The sequence below is a fragment of the Rattus norvegicus genome, chromosome 1 (genome assembly GCF_036323735.1).
Source record: "Rattus norvegicus strain BN/NHsdMcwi chromosome 1, GRCr8, whole genome shotgun sequence".
Lineage (NCBI taxonomy): Eukaryota > Metazoa > Chordata > Mammalia > Rodentia > Muridae > Rattus > Rattus norvegicus.
In genome coordinates, this window is record NC_086019.1 from 50289154 (window position 1) to 50299442 (window position 10289).

At 49.3% G+C, this 10289-nt stretch overlaps 1 long non-coding RNA gene across 1 annotated transcript; it reads left to right on the top strand.

Moving 5' to 3' along the window:
- The first annotated feature begins 2663 nt into the window (after positions 1-2663).
- On the top strand, positions 2664-9508 carry LOC134482687 (uncharacterized). The gene is made up of 4 exons (XR_010059100.1): positions 2664-2919; positions 3055-3184; positions 5643-5762; positions 6507-9508. It is a non-coding gene; the product is annotated as an uncharacterized LOC134482687 (long non-coding RNA).
- Positions 9509-10289: the final 781 nt, after the last annotated feature.

A 10289-nucleotide genomic window follows, 5' to 3' on the forward strand; every position in this document is an offset into this window, starting at 1 on the left:
AAATAACAAGGCAGGTGAAAATCCCTAACCAGGAAAACAGGAAAAGTCTGTGTGGTAGAAAGTCTCAGGCCCAATCAGGGGCATAAACCACTTCTTAAATAACAAGCTGGAAGGCTCGGTGGGGAGGAAGTGTGCCATGGGAAATCCCAGCCCCAAATCAGGGGCTAAGAGCAGCTCCAAGGGTGTAAACAATTTCTTGCTATAGCAGGCTAAAAGGCTCAGAGACAGGGGAGGGAAACACCAAGGTAGGGCCCAACAAACTAGTACTCAACTACTGAGCGATCTCTCTAGCCCCGTTTTTATTTAAATGGTGGGGTGGGATCCATGTGAATAAGGTGCCTGAGATAGCTAGGTTAATGGCTGCTCCTGGAGCCAGTGATTACAGGTGTTTGTAAGCCAGTGCTGGGTGGGGGGAATTGAACCCAGGGCCTTGTGCTTGCTAGGCAAGCGCTCTACCACTAAGCTAAATCCCCGACCCCCTTGGAAGTTTAAATAGAGAGGATTAGACTGCTCACTATGAGGTTGAATAAAAGGATTTCAGAGTTGTCAGCATGATGGGTGGTTACTGAAGGGATGGGGTGGAATGATGTTTCCCTGGGAGCTGCTGCAGAATTGGGTAAGGGACAGAGTAAGCCCACAAGGGGGACTGAGGAGTGGCCAGAGAGGGGAAGTGGAAAGGCAGGAAGCTGCAGAAGCAAACCAGAATGGCTGTCCTTTCAGAACCCTGGAGTCCTACAGCCTGCCTGTAGGGAGGGAGTGGGGAGTGGGGAGAATAGCCAGAGGGAGTCTGCAAAAGGAAGATGTAAATGGAACATTACAAGACAAATGAGAACAAGGATGTTTCCTCTTTAATTAGAAAAGACCTCATCTGGCAAAAAGCCCTTCTTGGTCAGCGTTTTTTCTTAGATATAGTATGTGCCCAAGGTTTCATCTGCTTTCTAAAGTTACACTTGCAATTTGCCTGGAGTTAGGCAATTTTGTAATGACAGTGTAAGGCTAAAGCCTGTCATGGTGGTGCCCAGCTTTAATCCCAGCATTCAAGGAATAGAAGCAAGTGGATCTCTTAAATTCCAGGCCAACCTGACCTACATAGTGACATATATAGGTCAGATACGGGTTATATTATGAAGTCATGGTTGACAGGGAGAAAGAGAGAGAGAGAGAGAGAGAGAGAGAGAGAGAGAGAGAGAGAGAGAGAGAGAAAGAAAGGAAGAGAAAAAAATCAATTATTCCGACCTAAGTTAGTTCCCAGCCTCCACGAGGTGACTCAAACCACCCTAACTCCATTCCAAGGATCCCGTGCCTTTGTCTGACCTACCTGGGGAGCTAGGAACACACATGGTGCACATACATACATGCATTCAAAGAAAAACCCGAAATATTGATATACATGAAAAAATTTGGTAAGTTTTTTCCCTTTGGGAAAAATAATATAAAGGCATGTATATATACACATGGGTGTGTGTGTGTGTGTGTGTGTGTGTGTGTGTGTGTGTGTGTGTGTCTCCGTGTGGCCAAGCTCTGGGGCAAGAAGCCCAGCGTCACCACAGCCAGTAGTCTTTATTGTAGTTGTGTGCCCTCTGCAGAAATAACTTTTTGCCTGCCCACATCCTGTGGATCACGTGAACCGTTTGTGGGAGGACCCATCTCTAGCAAGGTAGAGGTAATTAGAAGTGCAGACAAGGTGTGACTTTGGCCGCAGGTGTTTTACACAGCAGCGATCCGTAGCCCTCAGTGTCCTTTCATGGACACGGTCTTCAGATCTCCTTCCACCCAAGTTCCCCAGGGTTGTCCCCTGACAGTGCCCCGGCACCCTGCAGGAATCTCAAAGTCCCTGAGAACTGACAGACACTGCATCCTGCTCCTTCTGGCTTGTGACATGTTCAGGAATTCTAGACAGAGCATTCCAGTCCCGGCTAACTCTGAGGTACACTTTTAGTCATCCTCTCTGCTTCGAAAATGCACCAAAACAGACGACGAGGGGGTCCAAAGAAAGATTCCAGGTGGGTTGCCAGGAAGCGTTCAAAGTCCACAGCCTGTGTCTCCTCCCAACACCTCAGCCTTCTGCGTGCTGATCATGCCCTTTGTAATCTACACATCCGGAAAGTCCAGGACCCTACCCCACTCCAGACCTGGAAACTACATATGCCACATCCTAAGACCCCGCGTTCCCCCTACCCCCAAGACTGGGGACTGTGGACCCTGTTCACAGCCTTGGTCTCCTTAGGAAGAATGGGAGTCCTGGGAGCTGCTAAGCAGGGAGCTTGGAGGAGTGGAGCAGGGAGGAGTGGGGACGGGCTGAAGGGGAGGGCAGTGGCTGGCAGGGCCAACCAGTGGCAAGGAGTAGCAGGGAGGGCCAGGCAGGGGTGGCCAGGGGCGGGCAGGGGCGGGGAGTGGCCAGGAGTACCCAGGTGGTGCAGGCAAGGACTGGAAGGGGCGAGCAGGGAGCAGGCAGGGGCCAGCAGGAGCGGGCTTGGGCTGGCAGGGGCCAGGAATATTGAAAAGGGGCGGGGAGGGGCGGGGAGGGCCAGGGAGGGACCGAGCGGGGCGGGCAGGGGCGGAGCGGGGCGGGCAGGGGCGGAGCGGGGCGGGCAGGGGCGGAGCGGGGCGGGCAGGGGCGGAGCGGGGCGGGCAGGGGCGGAGCGGGGCGGGCAGGGCCTTGCTGGGCCAGGTAGGGGAGGCCTTAGGCTCCTCTCCTGCTCAGCTCCAACTCTGCAAAGTTTGCTTCAACTGCACCCAGAGCTGTGCAGACGCATGTGGAGTAGCAGGATGAACAGAAGTTCCGACCCGGTGGTCACCGTCTCGGCGGCTCGTTCCTCCATAGGTCAGTGTCCCGGAGGCACCCTACAGGTGCGCAGAGAACCCGGCCAACTGCCCGCGTGCATTCATGATCGTTCATCTCTGACCGTGTGGTGGCAGGTATTGGTGGTCTGACCTCGGGCTCTGGGAAGCCGTGGGCTTGGCAAAGCGCTGATTTAAAGTCCACACTGCATCTGGTCCCATCCACCCGCTCCGTGGTCCTCAGGATGCCTTCCCTCTTCCTCATTCCATTAGAGGTTCCGTCAGTGGTGCCCTGTCCACCGTGCCTGTCCACGACCTGGGGACAACTGTCATCAAAGAAGTCCTGCAGTGGGCTAAGGTGCCTCCAGAAGAGGTGTCCGAGGCAGACACGTTTTGACTGCAGGTAACTCTTCAATAGACCAGGAAAGGTCAGCTTCATTAGAAACAGAACATTTATTTGCTCTCCCACACCCTATCACCACCACCACCACCACCACCACCACCACCACCACCACCACCACCACCACCACCACACATTGCTTTGGAGTTCCCTGTGGTAGGATTCTTTCTGTCCCTCCTCCTTCCTGTAGCTGAGGTCAAAGCTTCCTTATGAACGTTTTCCCTGAGTGATTTTAGACCAGTGGTGTGACTGCCTTTGCATTGTTAGGAACAGGGCCAGCCTGATGCACGGGAAAGTATGTATAATTCTCCACATACCCCTAAAATGTCACACAGTCGAGAAAAGTGTGTGGGCCTGACACTGTGCCAGAGCTGCAAGTGAGGCTGCAGCAGAACCCTTGACCACATGTCGTGAGATAGGCTGTCCGTCACTCCTAGGGGACTCTCTGGAGGAAGAATGCTTCATCTTACCTCTGATTCCTGCTGGGTTTGTGGACCAGTGACTACTGTGGTCAGTTCGTGTTGATAATCGATTTGGGACCTGGGTGTGTAGCTCAGGGGTGAATTGTGCGGTTAGCGGGCATGTGGTCACGAGTTTACTCTCTTGCTCTGCCCTGTGCTCTCTCAGCTCACATTTGAATCAACTGTAGAGAAAATTGTTAACATTCAATACCAACTTCTGCTCTTCCTCTGTCCCAGACCATTTGTATGCGTGTCAATTGGACATCCTGTATGTTTTAGATGGGCGTTTTCCCTGTACATATGTCTTGCATTTACCACTTGCCTGCCTGGTGCTGGGAAAAGCTGGAAGAGGACATTGGGTTTCCTGGAACTGGAGTTACAGATGGTTGTTGTTGTGAGCTGCTGTGCGGGTGCTGTATGTATAAGTCTGTCTGTGTATCTGTCTCTGTGTCTGTCTGTGTTGAGCGCCAGGCCAATCCAAGTCTTCTCCAAGGCTGGGTTGATAAGATAGAGAAACCTAGTTTAATGTCGTTGCCGAGGAGCAGACTTGGCAAGATCCAGTCTGAGGCTGGGTTCATGGCCTTGGAGGACTTAAGGCTTCAGTTCCTGGGAGCTTGGTGTTTATCCCTGAACAGGCAGAATTATCAGTCCTAAGGCCTTTTTGTGCTCCATCTGTGGCACTCTAAGACACCCTGTGTTCTTCTTATAGAACACTGATTGATTAGCTTCCTGCTGACTTCATCCCCTTGCCCCATCTCTCCCCTAAAAGCTGTCTATAAGGTCCTGTGCTTATGAATAAGCTTGCTCAGTATAGGGTATTGCTTCTGCAGAACATCCTGGCCACAGCTTTTCTTCTTCTTATCTCCTGGCCATCTGCTTTAGGACACTGTCACTGTGTGTGTGTGTGTGTGTGTGTGTGTGTGTGTGTGTGTGTGTGTTTGCATGCATATATGTCTGCATGTGTTTGTGACTGTGTGTGTATGCATGTGTGCATGTGTTTGTGAGTGTTTGTATGTGTGCATGTGTTTATGAGTGTGTGTGTGTGTATGCATGTGTGCATGTGTTTGTGAGTGTTTGTATGTGTGCATGTTTGTGAGTGTATGTATGCATATGTTTGTGAGTATGTGCGCATGTGTGTGTAGGTTTGGTACACATGTAGAGGTCATCTTGCTGGAGTTGTTCTTGTTCTCCTGTGGGACCTGGAGAACTCTGGAGTAAAACTTGACATCAAGTGCTTTATGCACTGAGCTGACTGGACGGGCAGTGATGTCCCCTGCATCTGTGATACAAAGGCTCACACTAGTCTGAAGTTCTCCAAGTAGGCCTGGCTGAGTGGCTGTCAGGCTCCAGAGGTCTGCCCTTCCCAGCCTTCAGCAGTGTGGTCATAGGTGCACCACCATGCTCTGTGCTGTTCTTTTTGTTGCTGCTGTTGTTGTTTTAGTTGGGATAGGGGTTGACCTCAGAACATTTGCACTTTACCTACTGAGCCATCTCGTCAGCCCCATGTCAGCTGTTTTACATCATATTTTCTGTGCATAGGTGTTGTGTTTGCATAGATGTTGCGATCCCCTGTGTGTCAGTGGAGGTGTCGGATCCCCTGGGTCTGGAGTTGTGGTCTGTATTAGGAGCCTCCATGTGAGTGTGAGGGAACCAAACCTGGGTCCCTAGAAGAGCAGCTAGTGCTGCCTGCCATCTCTGCAGCTTCCAGATCCTTCTAAGTCAGACCCAGTGTGCTGTATTAACTGCACATAACAGTGGAACAGTTAGACTTAAGGGACTTTTAGCATGCATTCTTTTGGTTTTGAGGCTGAGGCTTGCTCTATAGCCCAGGCTAGCCTTAATGTAGACAGCTGCCCTACCTGAGCGTCTAAAGTGTTGCTATTATACATAGGTGTGTGTGTGTGTGTGTGTGTGTGTGCGTGTGTGTTCCCACATCTCCCTAGAGAACGTCAGCCACCTTTTGAATGGAATCAGTTCTCTGAGCGAACTGTGTGTTGCAGGGCACATGAAGGAGCCCTCCATGCTGACAATGGTCCTGATGAGGAAACACTGCAGGCTGCCTTAGAGCCACAGGCCACCATGGAACACCCAGCCTCATACTTGGCAGTTTCCTACAGGAGGTGTGTCTTTGAGAAGTATATTATGTATAACTTTTCTTCATTTAAATTAACATTGTCTGTTCGAGCACACACACGTACGTCCTGGTACCCATGGAGGCCACAAGAGGGTGTGTGATACCATAGAACTGAGTTACAGGTGAGCATGGGATCTGAGGTCTGATCCTCATGATAGAGCATCAAGTGTTGTTAACAGTGAACCATCTCTCCTGCAACTGAAGCATAATTTTGTTAGTAATGAATGGTTTGACCTCCCTGTAGGTTGCAAAGGCAGGCTGGTCCCTGGAGGATGTTGACGTGTTTGAAATCAATGTAGCCTTTGCAGCAGTGTCTGCAGCAATAGCTACAGAACATAGATCAAACCCCGAGAAGGTAACCAACCCGAAGCTGTGTTTGCCCATGAGCTTGCACACTCCGTGTTTAGAGCTGTGAAGTATAAGAAATGAGGTCAATCCCCATGACTGCTCACCTTGGCTAGAGATGAACAAGCACAAGTTAATTTTCAGTTGGGTTCACAACAAGGAACTGAGTGTGTTAGGTCACATCAGAATCAGTGGAACAGTCTAGAAACAGGGAGGCAGCAGATGTCACACAGGCATTGCTTCTTCCTAAGGTTTACAGTGAAAGTTGAGTTTGAAAGGATAGTTTGCTAGCATCACACTGGGGGGTAGGGTGGGGTGAGATAAAACAGGTATGAGCCTGTGTTCAGAGGACTGACTTAAGACTTAAAGCTCTTCTTCTCTACAGGTGAACATCGATGGAGGAGTCATTGCCTTGGGCCATCCACTGGGAGCATCTGGCTGTAGGATTCTACTGACCTTGTTACACACCCTGGAGAGAGTAGGTGGGACTTGTGGTGTTGCAGACCTGTGCACTGGGGGTGGGATGGGGATGGCAATGTGTGTTCAGAGAGGATGAGCCATCACCCTTACAGTTCTCATTAAAACACTAAACAGAACGTGAGACCAGAGGACCACAGTGAGGAAAGGAACCCAACTAGACAGCTTGCTGTAATTTAGTGTGAGACACCCAAGGCTAAGACGTTGAGACATTGCACTTGACACTGTTATAAAACAGGGAAATCCAGTCAGTCATCAAGGGCTCCAGAGTGAATGACAGTTTCATAATTTCCATGTTTATTGTCTTTGCTTTCTGGGTATAATTTTCTCTGATCATTGATTTGTTTATTTGTTTGTTTGTTTGTTTGTTTGTTTTTGAGTCAGGGTCTCATCATATAGCCTGAAAATCATTTTGTAGATGAGGTTGGCTTTGAACTCCCAGATCCACCTTTCTGTGCCTCCTGGGTACTCGAATGAAACGCATGCACCATTATGCAGAGCCCCCAAAATGATCCATTCAAGGAATGGGGATGTGGCTTCTGGTTTGAACTTCAGGCTCTTCGCTCAAACACCCCTGCTTGCTTGTTGTCTTGTGGTTTCCCATTGATCAAACCAAAACCAATCCTGTAATGGAAATTGGATTCAGTGGCCTCTTCTAAGCTGAGGTGGTGGGCTAGGTATTCTAGCTATTCTACTCAAAAGATTGGCCTTCCCAACCAGTGTGCCTCTGGTTTGTTGGAAAGTAAGCAGCAAGCGCCTACCATTCATTTGTTTCTCTGCTTGACCAGAGGGATGGTACTTGCTTCAAACGTCTACCTTGACTTCCCCAAAATGATGAACTGTGACTGGAATTGAAAGCCAAATAAACTCTCTCCTCCCTTGCATTGCTTCTCAGCACTGAGTTTGATCATGAAAACAGAAACAAAGCCAGAGCTTAGGATATGGTAAGGACAGCCAGCTTCAACAGAAAAGCCTTAGTGTGCAGCATGTTACTAAGAGGTCCCTTTGGGATCATTTCTGATAAGCCGTATGTTACTCAGATGAACCTGCAAGGGGGTATCACATGTACTGTGGAAATCATAAGCAAACTATAATAGAGATTGCAGAAGTCGGTTATTGAAGCCATGTGTCACATATGAATGACTGGTTGGGGACAGGCCAAATACACAACAGCAATCCCCTAAGAGTATCACGGAGTAAAAGTTCCTTCCCAATAATGTCCGAGCAGCTGGAGTCAGAGCAGGGGCATCCATAACAGGACAATAGCCAACACAGTGTGCACTAACCTGCATAGCCAGATGTGTCACGGCATAGCCCCTAGTTAATGAAAAGAAGTCTTGTCAGTCCCTGAGGGGCCAGGGCTACACATCATGAACATGTTGTGCCTCTACCTCAGGAACATGCAATATGGTTGCACAAATATTTACCAGAAATAAGCCAAGATTGGGATAAGTGCATATGTGTTGCCATGTTTGTATATGCACATTGGAGACAGGAGAGCATGGAACCCCCTGGAACAGACTTGTAAGACACTATGTGGGGGCTAGGACTGAACCCAGGTCCTCTACAAGAACAACTAGTGTCGGTGCCTGAGCCCCCAGTGTGTGAATATCGGGCGCAGTTCTGCAGGTGGAAAGAAAACACATACATGGGTCACCCATTGTCAGAGAGTGCCACCAACACTTTACTGAGATCTCCTTATATACCAGAGGGAAAAGTCATGGAAAACAACAAGGCAGGTGTAAATCCCTAACCAGGAAAACAGGATAAGTCTGTGTGGTGGAAAGTCCCAGGCCCAATCAGGGGCATGAACAACTTCTTAGACAACAAGCTGGAAGACTCGGTGGGGAGGAAGGGGGCCATGGAAATCCCAGCCCCAAATCAGGAGCTAAGAGCAGCTCCCAAGGCTGTGAACAACTTCTTGCTATAGCAGGCTAAAAGGCTCAGTGAGGGGGAAGGGAAACACCACGGTAGGGCCTAAGAAACTAGTACTCAGCTACTGAGCGATCTCTCTAGCCCCGTTTTTATTTAAATGGTGGGGTGAAATCCATGTGAATAAGGTGCCTGAGATAGCTAGGTTAATGGCTGCTCCTGGAGCCAGTGATTACAGGTGTTTGTAAGCCAGTGCTGGGTGGGGGGAATTGAACCCAGGGCCTTGTGCTTGCTAGGCAAGCGCTCTACCACTAAGCTAAATCCCCGACCCCCTTGGAAGTTTAAATAGAGAGGATTAGACTGCTCACTATGAGGTTGAATAAAAGGATTTCAGAGTTGTCAGCATGATGGGTGGTTACTGAAGGGATGGGGTGGAATGATGTTTTCCTGGGAGCTGCTGCAGAATTGGGTAAGGGACAGAGTAAGCCCACAAGGGGGACTGAGGAGTGGCCAGAGAGAGGAAGTGGAAAGGCAGGAAGCTGCAGAAGCAAAGCAGAATGGCTGTCCTTTCAGAACCCTGGAGTCCTACAGCCTGCCTGTGAGGGAGGGAGTGGGGTGTGGGGAGAATAGCCAGAGGGAGTCTGCAAAAGGAAGATGTAAATGAACATTACAAGACAAATGAGACCAAAGATGTTTCCTCTTTAATTAGAAAAGACCTCACCTGGCAAAAAGCCCTTCTTGGTCAGCGTTTTTTCTAAGATATAGTATGTGCCCAAGGTTTCATCTGCTTTCTAAAGTTACACTTCCACTTTGCCTGGAGTTAGGAAATTATGTAATGACTGTGTAAGGCTAAAGCCTGTCATGGTGGTGCCCAGCTTTAATCCCAGCATTCAAGGAATAGAAGCAAGTGGATCTCTTAAATTCCAGGCCAACCTGACCTACATAGTGACTTATATATAGGTCAGCTATGGGTTACATTATGAAGTCATGGTTGACAGGGAGAGAGAGAGAGAGAGAGAGAGAGAGAGAGAGAGAGAGAGAGAGAAAGAGAGAGAGAGAGAGAGAGAGAGAGAGAGAGAGAGAGAGAGAGAAAGGAAGAGAAAAAATTAAATTGTTGGGACCTAAGTTAGTTCCCAGCCTCCACATGGTGACTCAAAACCACCCTAACTCCATTCCAAGGATCCCGTGCCTTTGTCTGACCTACCTGGGGAGCTAGGACCACACAGGGTGCACATACATGCATGCATGCAAGGAAAAACCCGAAATATTGATATACATGAAAAAATTTGGTAAGTTTTTTCCCTTTGGGAAAAATAATATAAAGGCATGTATATATACACATGGATGTGTGTGTGTGTGTGTGTGTGTGTGTGTGTGTGTGTGTGTCTGCGTGTGGCCAAGCTCTGGGGCAAGAAGCCCAGCATCACCACAGCCTGTAGTCTTTAGTGTAGTTGTGTGCCCTCTGCAGAAATAACTTTTTGCATGCCCACATCCTGTGGATCACGTTAACCGTTTGTGGGAGGACCCATCTCTAGCAAGGTAGAGGTAATTAGAAGTGCAGACAAGGTGTGACTTTGGCCGCAGGTGTTTTACACAGCAACGATCCGTAGCCCTCAGTGTCCTTTCATGGACACGGTCTTCAGATCTCCTTCCACCCAAGTTCCCCAGGGTTGTCCCCTGACAGTGCCCCGGCACCCTGCAGGAATCTCAAAGTCCCTGAGAATTGACAGACACTGTATCCTGCTCCTTCTGGCTTGTGACATGTCCAGGAATTCAAGCCAGGGCATTCCAGTCCCGGCTAACTCTGAGGCACAGTTTT